Here is a 13932-nt window from a genome sequence, read left to right on the forward strand (position 1 = left end):
GAGTAAGCAGTTTGGCAGTGGGCTGCCGTTTAAGCGCGTGTACGAGATCTACTGCCGATCATATTGAAGCAATCTGACTGCAGCAGAGATGGCGGCGGTGAAATAGATGATGATCTCTCCTCTACAATTTATTCAGTCAGAGTCAGGAAAACCCCGAGACGGTAACCATTAGCCTGTCAATTTTTCAATCGCCACCGTTGTGACGCTTTGATAATACATCAATAGATATCGCCCGAAGGGGAAACGAATATGGACGCTTTGTCTGTCGCTGCACCGATAGCTGTAGGAGATGGCAGAGAGAAATTGGAGGGCGGAAACAAGCAGCAAACAAAAGAAGTGACGGACGAAGTCAAACTTCTTGGCGATATTCTGGATTAGTCGAGGCCCTTATGAACCGGCAGAAGAAGGCAAACGAAGACAAACAGATCTGGTGCATGCCGGAAAATCTATGACCTGGCGTCTCATCTCACATACAGCATTTTTGTCCTATTTCGCACTGCGAATTTTCAAATGAATTAATGGTAACTCGGGCCTGTGGGTGGAGTTTCGGAATATCTATCACAACTTCATGGAAAAGGAAAAAGGACAGAATTGAAAGGGCAAAAATGTTTTAAAATTTTTAAGGAAAAATTCTCTCAGACTCGTAATTTCCGTTGTGTGAAACAAAGAAATACTAAAAGGTAAAGGAAGGAAAAATATGCAATTCGTTAGTGGTAGCTTTTCCCAACGTCACAATGACAATTGATTGACTTGTTTGATAATTTTAAAACAGTATTAGCTTTCAATTAAACTTACTTTCGAATCTTTTTATGACTTTATATCACAATGTATTAAATTATATCGTGTAAGGTTATCCTGCCCTAAAATAGAGCTTGGTTGACTAGACAGCAAGTGTGGATTTCTCAATGATTTAGTAATATTGTTCACCTTTATTTGTGTATAAAATAATAAAAGTTAACATTTTAAGACGAATCTGACAATCTTGTGTCTCTATGTTCACTATGTTACAATGACTTCATAGAGCACTGTATTTTACAGTGCTACTGCTGCTTATATAGATAGGACATGCGCTTTTGATAACACTTTTGGTCATGCGACACTCTACAAATACTTATTATTATTCTCGGCGAACAGACAGAATTTGTAGCAGACGGACAAAATGTCTAGAAGAACTTCATCCATCTTTACGGTCTGAGTTCAATTCCACCGAGGTCGATTTCACTTTTCATCCTTTCCGGGTCGATAAAATAAGCACCAGTCAAATACTGGGATCGATGTAATTGACTGGTCCCACTCCCTAAAACTTCAGGCCTTGTGCCTGTAGTAGAAAGAATTATTAATGTCACGCGGGAAATATATATTACTTGTGTTTTCTGAATTGCAAAATGAGAATCGATACCAATAGACTTCTATGGATTTTTAGCATTGTTACTATGGACGTTGAAAAATGTTTAAACGCGTTATTGTAACCTTGTAAGGGAAATAACTCTGTTTGCATGATTGTAGAGTTATTGCCCTTAGACTGTCAACTTCGATTTCTAACTTTTTTTTTTCCTGCTGCGAGATTATAAACTGCCTTTGGAATATCTTTTTTTCTTACAGACGAGCAAAAGATGCCATTCCGGTCGATTTTCACCTGGTTTTATATACACACACACACACACATGTATATATATGCCATTTTTTGTTTGCATAGGACTATCCAATGTTTCCTCTCTGAATTTAAGATGTTATGGTGTGAGGTGAAAATTTGGCTGCATCTTCTAGCAACATGAATGACTTTCGAAAGCCTTCCCTTGTTGGATCCAAGTAAGCTTTGTTCTTGTTTAGCTGCTGATCGGCCCTAATCAAACGGATTTATGATAAAAGATGTCCCAGTAGCCATCGTCGAACACTTTTGTAATCCAGGAACTGCACTATCCAACAGGTTATGATTTAAGGGGGACAAATATCGGTACTTAACGATCCAGCTAAAATACAACCCGATGCTGATATGTGGCTTCAGTCCCACTGCATGGCATCGAGCCGATCAAAGTCTTGTGAGTGGATTTCGAGACGGAAACTGAAAGAAGCTCGCCGTGTGTACACACACACACACACAAACACACACACACACACACACACACACACACACGCACAAAAATGTGTGTGTGTGTGTATTTGTCTGTTTGTCTGTCTTTGTGTCTGTCTTCGTCTGCCACCACCGCTTGGCAACTGATACTGGTGGGTTTATGTCTCGCTAACTTCGCGATTCGGCAAAAGACACGATAGAATAAGTACCAGGCTTGAAAGATAAGTGCTGAGTCGATTCGTTCTACTAAAAAGTTCTCCAAGACGGTACTCCAGCATGGCCGCAGTCTAATGACTAAAACAAGTAAAAAATAACTGATATATATATATATCTTGTATCTTCTACTTATCAAATGTATCAACCTCCTGGTACTTATTGTATGATTCTGTTTTGCCGAAACGCTAATTGACCGGGATGTAAATACATCAGCACCGGTTGTCAAGCGCGATATGAGGGTGGAAATACACACACACACACATACATATGGATTTCGGGATGGTCATTATTTTCCTTGCGTATATATACGAGGGGAAGTCAAAAATTATCCGCACTTTCGCCATAACTTATCTTTATTATTGACACACTGCCTTCTGCTCAAGCGTGCTTATAGTTGGTACTATTGCGGTCAGATTGCTAGTGGAGCGGCCATGCTTACAATGTAAAAGCCAGAAAGAAAATATAGCGCGATCAGGTTCAAACTTCGATCACGTGACCACAATAGTACCAACTATAAACATGCATGTGCAGAAGGCAGTGTGACAATAAAGATACGTTATGGCGAAAGTGCGGATATTTTTTGACCTTCCCTCCTACATACATACATACATACATACATACAAATGTATATATATATATATATATATATATATGTGTGTGTGTGTGTGTGTGTGTGTGTGTGTGTGTGTGTGTACATATATACATATACATATATATATATATATATATATATATATATATATATATATATATATCTATATATATATATATATATATATATATATATATATATATGTATGTATATGCACACACATATATATATATATATATATATATATATATATATATATATGTCTGTATGTATGTATATGCACACACACACATATATATATATATATATACTTTGGTATTAAGTACTACAGGAATGCCCGCACGGGTCGCCACTGCATGGTGCCAAAGGTACCGTCCACTGCATCTCACATAAGAACGAGATACTGCAGCAGCCTCGGTTTCAGAGGACCTCAGCTCTTCAATGCCCTGCCAAAACATTTGAGAGACATGCAAGACATGGATGCGGAGGTCTTCAAGACAAAACTTGACGCTTTCCTCTCCACGATACCAGACGAACCAATGGCTCGTAATGAGACGCAGTTTAGGGCAGCGATGTCAAATTCTCTTATACACCAGATGTGCCATCAAAACTCTTGATTGGACCATGTCAGGTGGGGGAGAAGAGCCATGCAAGGAACGTGAAAATCACGGTGGTGCACCAGCATGACCGCAGCCACTTGGCTGAGACACATAAATAAATAAATAAATATATATATATATATATATATATATATATATATATATATATATATATATATATATATATATATATATATGCACATATATATATATATATATACATTTTATTGGCTAAACTGGCAATATGACCATCCCCAAGTACAACAACAATATATATATATATATATATATATATATATATATATATATATATATATATATATATATATATATATATATATATATATATATATATATATATACTATTTTACTCTTTTACTTGTTTCGGTCATTTGACTGTGGCCATGCTGGAGCACCGCCTTTTAGTCGAGCAAATCGACCCCAGGACTTATTCTTTGTAAGCCTAGTACTTATTCTATCAGTCTGTTTTCCAGAACCGCTAAGTTACGGGGACGTAAACACACAAACATATACACACACATACATATATATATATACATATATACGACGGGCTTCTTTCAGTTTCCGTCTACCAAATCTACTCGCAAGGCTTTGGTCGGCCCGAGGCTATAGTAGAAGACACTCGCCCAAGGTGCCACGCAGTGGGACTGAACCCGGAACCATGCGGTTCTTAAGCAAGCTACTTACCACACACCCATTCCTACATTTTTTTGTAACAAAACTGTCCGACGAACGGGAACGTGAAAGTCCGAGTAACAGTTTTGCTATATTTCTGCTGCTGAAGACTGGAGTGTATATCAGCCGAAACGTTGTGTTAACAACAAACAAGATGAGGACAAATATCGTGAAATATAAATAATGTAAATAGTGTTGTTTTGTGTGTGTGTTCTTAAATGGTTTATAAACATCTTCCACGCTGCAATTGTTTTTGTTTCAGCACACGATCTCAGATCAAGTCACTCGCTATGCAAGTACATCTCCGCAATATATATATATATATATATATATATATATATATATATATGTGTGTGTGTGTGTGTGTGTATGGTATGTATGTATGTATGTATGTATATAAACGACGGGTTTCTTTCAGTTTCCCTCTACGAAAACAACTCGCAAGGCTTTGGTCGATCAGAGACTATAATAAAAGACACTTGGTGAAGGTGCCACACAGTGAGACTGAACCCGGACCCATGTGACTGGGAAGCAAGTTTCTGACCACGCAGCCATGCATATTAAGCTATTATGCTAAAACTGCAGAGACCTTATACGAATGCCCGTATGTCAAACCGGGCAATAGATCAGATGAATAGTGGACTGGTATCTCCGACAGGGATGCAATACTTTGTTAATGGGATACTGGAAACGAATCCCTAGCTTCTCGACTTGTTGCACAGAAATCATCCTGGACTTGGGAAATTGCGCCCCAGTTTCTCTCTCTCTCTCTCTCTCTCTCTCTCTGTCTATATATATATATATATATATATATATATATATATATATATATATATATCACTCTCTCACTCTCTCTCTCTCTCTCTCTCTCTCTCTCCTTTATTGATTTATCTAAATAAAAAATGACTTAATCACCAATAGCATAAATTTCATATATACATCGCGTAAAAAAAAAGAAAAACAGAAAAAACGCCAACGTCGTTATTGTTGGTTTGCCTTAAGTCAGTTCTTATGATCAATGTAGATCTAGCTTCGACCATGTGTTTCTTTCATTTCAGTTTTTTTTTCTTTTTTCAGACATAGTGTACCTTAGACTACATCAGGCAATAAGTCTTTCTGCCGTTTAAGATGGTTAAGTATGCTTCGAGGGTTATTTCTTTGTAACTTCTAGCAAGTCGTCGTACGCGACAGACACTTACATATCATATTTAACTTATCGAATCACGAATCATAATTCGTAGGTTAGTCTTAATTATTGCAAAATGATTATAAAAAAAATAAACAAAAAAACTAATGAACAATCTGATCAAGTAAAATTTATTAACACAGTAATTGAGCAGAAGTACATTTATCCACTTGGTCACGTGACTGGACTGTCTGGAGTAGAGGTGGTGATGTAACTATTCGGTTGGCGGGATCTTACGATTTGATGTGTGACTGGTCAGCTAGCTGCCTTAATATTAACAGTTATGTTCCGAGGTGGACAGACAGACACTATTTAAGTTTTAGATGAGTATCAGTGACTAGATCACCAATTATTATCTGGGAGTAATAGATGGTCACGAAAGAGGAAGAGTTAGCTGTCTTAGTTTTCAGGTGACTGGCTAACGGCTTGTCTCTGTCTCTTTCTCTCTCTTTCTTTCTCTCTCACTCTTTCTCAGTATAGCTAATTTGAATAATGATGAAGGTTGTCAAAATGATGTCAATAATTACACGACTCTACTGATCAGAAAGTTGTCTTGGGAGTTAATGACAATGTGACTTGAAAGCTAGATGCTTGCGTGTCAAAGGTCATATAACTGAATACCCCGCAGTCACATGACCGATTGACTATCACATAGTCTCAATATAGTTTCTTTTCACAGTACACGGGAGCCATTGGTTTCTATATTATATTATTATTATTATTATTATTATTATTATTATTATTATTATTATTAGTAGTAGTAGTAGTAGTAGTAGTAGTAGTAGTAGTAGTTCTTTACTTATAGTCCTTTTGGTTATGTTATTTCCATACAAGATTATATGTGGAAGTAGGTCAAAGGATGTCAATAGATAATAGAATCACAGATATGCACACACATTTGTGTGCTTGAGTTTGTGTTTCGTAAGTATATATATATATACATACCTAATATATATATATATGTATGTGTAAGTGTGTGTGCGTGTGTATGTATGTATATGCCGCGAGGGGGTACACACTCGTTCAGTAGAAAGAGTTCAATACTGATGGCAGAGTTTAATGCGTTTATTCACTACTTATCAGCGATAGAATAATGTTGCTTAAGTTTCCTATGAGAGTATAGCTGAACTCTCAAGGAATTCAAAAACACGCGAACATTCATTCGCCAGAGACAATCTAATATATTGGACAATAATCAGAGCAATTGACGGTCAAATAAATAGAAACGTAAAACGTATGACTCATCAATAAAGTTAAAACGTTGGTGCTTTATTTTACACTTTACCTCAACTAAAATTTGGCGATTGTTGACACTCTGGTATACCTTTAGGCGCGATAAATATTTATATATTGTTATACTTGGAGATAGTCATTTTTGTCAATAAAACATACCCGCTATTGATTTGATCTTCACTTGAGATTTTATTCGTATTATATTTAGCTTATACGTCTGTCAAAGTTCTTTTCGTCACACATTCTGTGACCTCTTCAGTAACTCTCTGTCCCAAGCGTCTCCCCTATTAACTAAAAATAATACTAATAAAACTAAAGTGAAGATTAAAAAAAATAGTGCGTATGTTTAAATGGCAAAAAAATTACCATCCCTCAAGGGTAACAATATGTTTCAACACACGTTTTCACATCAAGAATATTCCAAAACAAATACATAAACGTATATATATATATATATATATATATATATATATATATATATATATATATATATATATATATTTGTATATATTTGTGTATAATATTCATTCAAAGCTGAATTTGCGTAAGTCATCACTCAGGGTTTTAGTCCCCGTTCCTCAGGCGACTAAGGAAGGGGAATGACAATTTCCGAGTAGTGTTTCACATAGACTTAGTTTTGAATAAATGATGTTCCACTCTACCAAAAAGTATTGAGCACATCTTTTGCATTACTGAAAACGTGAACGCATAAACCCAATACATATTCGTATACAAATTCACGCACACTTACACACACAAATATATAACATATTATTTTCAACTAAATATATCATATATATATATATATATATATATATATATATATATATATATATATATATATATATATATATGTATGTATGTATGTATGTATGTATGTATATGTTATTTTATCTGTCTTTCTACTTTTAGAGATAGAGTATAGGAAACAAGTCTAAGCCTCCTTTCTGATTATATATACATGTATATACGTTTCTAAGTATTTATGTATAATTGCACAATTAATGACATTTCAATCTTTATTAAAGATAAACACAAACAAGGTCAGCAAAACAGTAAATATATGATTGTTGTTATTCATCTTACTGCCGTCGCTGCTTCTTTTGTTTGTTGATGTTGTGATCGTCGAAGTAGTTGATGTTTTTGGAAGCTGGGTGTATTTTATTCCGTATACCATGAAAGGATCTTTCAGAGAATACCAGCTCTGGATGTGTAGCACTATCAGATTTGTTTGGATAAAAGAGACAATAAAAGCTGATTTAGGTAGTGAAAAATGATCTGCTTTCCAAAGATTATCGGTCTGTCATTGAGATTTCATGTCTTCACAAAATCAGTCAGCCTGCTCAGTTCTCCTATAAAAAAATGCAAGAGAAAGAAATTAAGAAAAAGAAAAAAGAAAAAAAAAATTAATGAAATATATCACTATTTCTGTTATGGATTAAAATTAATATGTCAAAACTGTCGGAGTTCAACTTTGCCCTTCTTACATTCGGAGCCGATAAAATAAAGTACTCGAAACCATGAATAGTTAATGAGCTTTCTATATACAGGAGGACAAGTGATCACCGTCAGAGTATCCAGTTAGAGTGATAGCAATGGTGGAAGTTTGCAAAGAAATTACATTCATATATATAAAAGTGCAAGTGTGGCTGCGTGATAAGAAGTTTGCTTCCCAACCACTTGGTTCCGGGTTCAGTCCCATTGCGTAGCACCTTAGGCAAGTGTCTTGTAAGTGGATTTAGTGGACGAAAATTGAAATGTGTGTGTGTGTGTGTGTTTGGCGCCCAGTGTTGGTTTGTTTACGTCTTTGTTCGGCAAAACAGACTGACAGAATAAGTGCCAGGCTTTAAAAAAAAGCATTGGGATCGATTCAACCGTCTAAAAATTCTTCAAGGCAGTGCCTCAGCATGGTCGCTGTCGAATGACTGAAACAAGTAAAAGATAAAAGATATATATATATATGTATGTATATATGTGTGTGTGTGTGTGTGTGTGTGTGTGTGTGTGTGTGTGTGTGTGTGTGTGCGCGTGTATATATATATATGTATGTATATATATATATATATATATATATGTATATATATATATATATATATATATATATATATATATATATATATATATATATATACACACACACACACAGAGTCGCTACTCGTAGCTTCTTGTTTCCCTTAAACTTCTCGCATATACCACAAACACACGCATGCACAAACACACACACACACACACACACGCACATGTGCATCACAGTGATAGCTGATGGTGGGAATATATATTTTGGTGCACTTTGTTGTCTGTGAATCTTCGGTTTCGTTATTCTGAGTCGGCCTCCATTCTCGTAAGGTTGAACTTGTTGAAGCATTCGTGGTCTATGATGGTTCTCGTGTCTGTATCATAAGATATATTGACATTGTATGATCGTTTTATTAGGCAGTTTTATTATGCTAGGATATTAATTAAGCTTTTCTAGTTTTGGAGAAGTTTTATGCTGTGTGTGTGGAGTGGTGGTGCGTGTGTGTGCGTGATTGTGTGTGTGTGTGTGTGTGCAGGATTGTATTGCAATAATACTTACAAGTCGTTTAATAAACAGAGTAGTCCGCGTCATTATTTATTTGCCGTTTGAGGAACATCCGTGCTGGGAATTGTGCAAACTGTCGTTTTCCAATCTGATATGGTCGTTTCAAAATAAAATCCAATTTGTAGGGTGGTATTATTCCCTGATAGAGACACAGAAGAGAGGAAATATTGAATACTAAGTTTACACAGGCTTAACAGAACATTTTAATCACTGACCATTTTTGTTATATATGTTTCATGAATCAGAGAGCTAGTTAATTGTCCATTTGATTATGGCACCGATGTTGTTACATTTTAGCCCAAGGTTCACGTCTTCAAGCAAACATGGTCAAAGACGTTCCAAACGTAACAATACCTTCTTTTCATTTTCAGGTATAGAAAATCTAGAACTACAGTATTTAAATTGTCATTTATTTTGCAAAACTGTAGAACGAGATTTGATGGATATTTGGATATTTGTTGTGGCAGCACAACAAGCAATATTATACTAACAATACATTTAAGGCGACGCTCCTGAAATATTTCAAATATAAGCGCATAACTGTAAAATTGACAAAGGTTTTCTCAGTTGTCTGTGTAAACTTAATATTCAATACTTCAGTTGTCTGGGTTGTAGGCCACCAATTATCAGGTGAAGTTGTTTTTTTCGTACAACAGACTTGGAACCAACTTCATTCTTTATAATTCGTGGCATATATGTACATATCTCAAAACTGATTATTGCCATTGATATAAATTGTCTGTAAGCGCTGAAGATTTTCTATTATTTCTTAACTTTTCATGTTATCGTAGAATTTTATGTTAAGGTCATAAGTTTAACTAAGCAATATCATAACAATAGTACCATGATCTGACTAATCTCATTTACCATAGCATATGTTTGAAACCGAAATACAGACTCGGCAAAGGTTATCCAATGTTCGTCTTCTCTCTTCAAGGGGGAATATAAATACATTTAATGACTGCTGGAAAAGATTGTTGAAATCACGACAATGTGGCTGAAATTTGACTACACAAGAAATGAAATTAACACCGAGACCATGACGAAGGTGAGAATTAATTTTTGTAAAATTGAATCAAGAGCCAAAATCGGTTTTTATAGCAAGTATTATCAGAATTTTTATGACAAATAGAAAAAAAAAATCTTCAGTTTTACCTATACACAAAATATAACTTTATAAGCCCACAATGAATATTATATTTTGATTAATATGTAAAACAATCCAAATGTGATCATCCCGTCTTTTTAAAGCTGTTTAGGATTACATTATCGAATGTGTCTTTGACCTGTTATAAGACATCAGTATGATTAGAGAGAAATTTGGTTTGCTGTTTCTGGCAAGTTGAGCGACCACGTAGAAGTGGCACGTTAGTAATTTGATTGTAATAGTAAATAAATTACTACACATAGCAAAATGACAATATGCTGGCACACGGATATACGATCATATATGGAAATATCGCAAATATGCTACTGTTTATATGACGACATATGGATTATAGAGTCAACATAATGATATAAAAATATAAGACGTAATAACTGTAAAGCAGAAGAAAATTTACCAAAGGAAAACATCAAATGATGACTGATGTAATTGTAACAAAGTGCTTATAAGTGGCAATCACATTTGAATTATGGATTCGGGAATCCTAAAACCTCATCCCTAAGCAATAATAATAATGATAATAAAATAGAACCTTAAAGTTCTGCTATACCTTCCGAAAGCACCCGAGATAAAGATATTAATGAGAGTTTAAATGGATGAATGGATGGAATAGCTGGCAACTAAACAGCCTGATCAATGACTTGTTAACTGTAGTCTATCCGTCAGTCCATCATATACGCATTTATATATGCACACACACACACACACATGCACGTATATATATATATATATATATATATATATATATATATATGTGTATATATATATATATATATATATATATATATATATATATATATATATATATATATATATATATATATATATATATATATATATATATGTATATATATATATATATATATATATATATATATATATATATATATATATATATATATATATATATATAACGCTTATATCCATATACAAATGTGTGTATGTGTGTATGAAATAATAATGGTAATAATAATAATAATAATAATAATAATAATAATAATAATAATAATAATAAGAGGGCATCAGACACTAGTCATCCAAGTAAGAAGTTATAGTATTCTCAATTGGACGCTAAATGAAATAGCAAGACTAGACTTAAAAAAAGAAAAAGAAAAAGAAGGGCTGTAATTAAAATCCATCACTAAAAATATGATTTAGAGAGACTATACACATCACAAATACAGGATAACAGGGTCCTTTTACAACTAGAAAACTAATACAAAATAGCCACCATAGGACTACAAAAATATCAAGTATGGAATCACGGAGTATCATAAGTAACTACGAAACATGAGCAAAACCAAAAACAAAAACAAATCTCTATTTCTGTCTTCAAGGGTGCCGATAAATATAAATCAAGGGTTGTATTGGCAGATAGTTATAAAGAAAAATCTGAAATTGTAGAAATTCTAAAACAGCTAAACTCTAAGTAGAAATTAGGACTACAAAGTACCATAATAAAGCGTCGTAAGAATTCTCCCAACAAGGGCAAAACTGAAAAAGCTGAACAGAGGAAAACTAAAAACATAAATCACAAAATTGACTGAGAAACGCGGCACTTAATACAGAGATAAAAGGCTCGCCTCCTTGGCACAGCCAGACTAATCAGGAAAGGATTGATAGTTGAAAAGAACAGATAGCATGGTACCGTAGGCTGCAGGCAGCAAACCCGTTACGCATGCAAGATTCCAGTCGTTCCAACAAAACCCGAGTTAAAAAGAATAATAATAATAAAGATTAACAGAGTTACAGAAACATTTTGTATTGCAGTAAATATTTGTGTATTTGGGGTAAATCTTTTTACACTCTAGCTTCAGATCATGTTGGAGTCTCCTTAGTCGATTATCACATGGGTACCGAGTGGAACAATAAATACCAGCCATAGGCATAGCTTTAGAGGCCAAAATGCACCTAGGGACTCGCTAAACGCAGCTTGAACGATTTCCATCCCCCTCCGATATATATTGTGTTTTTAAACACAGTCCTTTCATAAGAGCTGTTTTCTCTGAATGAACCCCGCAGAAAATCTACCTTTGAACGATGTATTGCATTTACATGAAATATGATACATAGATGGCTATGAGTATATATATATATACATACATGGAGGCGGGTATGATTGTGTAAGGCATTGTGTGCATGTGGTGAGTAGAAAGCAGAAACAAACAGAAAAAAACGTAAGACACAAATAAAGTCAGAAAAAGAAAGAAAAGTCTACTCACATGAAATTCACTCTGTAAAAACGGGAAAAAAAAGAAAAGAAAAGAGATATAATTAGAATATGAAGTTTTAATTATTCAAGGCAAAGTCAAGTAATGAAATAGTAAAATATAAAAATCATAATTATAATTTTTTTGGTAATATTTGGGGCAATGTTTGTAACAATTTAAATGATGATAAATTGCATTGTTATAATCATGTTAATTGAAATTCAGTTTTAAAAATTATGTATATCTATAAACACGCACGCTGAAACATGCAAACGCGCGCGCGCACACGCGTATCGTAATCCGACATGTTGCATCTACATACCTACACCCATACTCATGCATACAAAGCAATCACATGTAGATAGTCACAAATGTCTGTAGGCTGTTTTTGTAGATGTCCCATTTTAGGAAAGTGTCAACAAACCGAAGTATACTCTTATATCATTAAGAAAAATTCTCATTTATAGTATTTAATCCAATTATTTTTAGATTATTGACCAATAAATTCACCATTAATAACAGCGACAAAATAAATGAGAACAGAATAAGAATATATATATATCTGTGCGTATGTGTTTTTGTATATATATATATGTGTGTGTGTGTGTGTGTGTGTGTGTGTGTGTGTAAAGATTGATCACGTTAGTGATCTTAAAGTATGGTGTTATTTGCTCTATTTCGTTTCCTTTCATTTGTCTTCCTCGTATACATTCTGGCGTTTGCTAAAATTTTTGAGAACGTATTCTTCGTGGTAAGGCGATTTGGCGTCTTCTTCTAACATATTAGGAATCCACCTTGGTGGCTATTCCTCTTATATATATATATATATATATATATATATATATATATATATGTTTGTTCATATCTTTTTTATCTTTTATCTTTTACGGATTTCAGCCAGAGGCTGAGGCCATGCTGGTGCACCGCCTTTACTGCGTCCAGGGATGTTTCCAGTATTGCTTCTAGTTAAGTAATCAGTTGGACGTTGCTGCTCTTCTTTGTGCTTCTTGACACGATGAACTTTCTAGACGTCTTTTGAAGACTTCCATGTCTACATCTCGCAGATTCGTGATGTTCTGTGGCAGGGCATTAAAACCTTGTGGTCCCTTGAATCCCAAGCTATTACAATATAGGATTTGTTTCCTCGATGGAGAAGATAGGACCTTTGGTACTGTGCAGTGCCCTCCAGTTCGGTGATTGTTGTAGATTTCGATTTCGAAATTTGGAGCTAGATCCTCCATTATTTTCCATATGTCTAGCACTGCATATATCTCATGTCTCCTCTCCATGGAGTAGAGTCCCAGTAGCCCTTTTGTTTCACTGAGTCTACCTTCCTTGTATAGAGACGTTGGTTCGCCTCTAGTCCCGCAATTAGTTTTACGC

General features: G+C 34.6%; 1 long non-coding RNA gene across 1 annotated transcript; it reads right to left on the reverse strand.

Moving 5' to 3' along the window:
* Positions 1-5470: 5470 nt before the first annotated feature.
* Positions 5471-12576, reverse strand: LOC106867615 (uncharacterized). Its single transcript, XR_001409170.3, has 3 exons — positions 12562-12576; positions 9169-9313; positions 5471-7945 (listed from the first exon to the last, which is right to left on the reverse strand). It is a non-coding gene; the product is annotated as an uncharacterized LOC106867615 (long non-coding RNA).
* Positions 12577-13932: the final 1356 nt, after the last annotated feature.

This window comes from Octopus bimaculoides, chromosome 15 (genome assembly GCF_046866305.1).
Source record: "Octopus bimaculoides isolate indiv1 chromosome 15, ASM4686630v1, whole genome shotgun sequence".
Classification (NCBI taxonomy): Eukaryota; Metazoa; Mollusca; class Cephalopoda; order Octopoda; family Octopodidae; genus Octopus; species Octopus bimaculoides.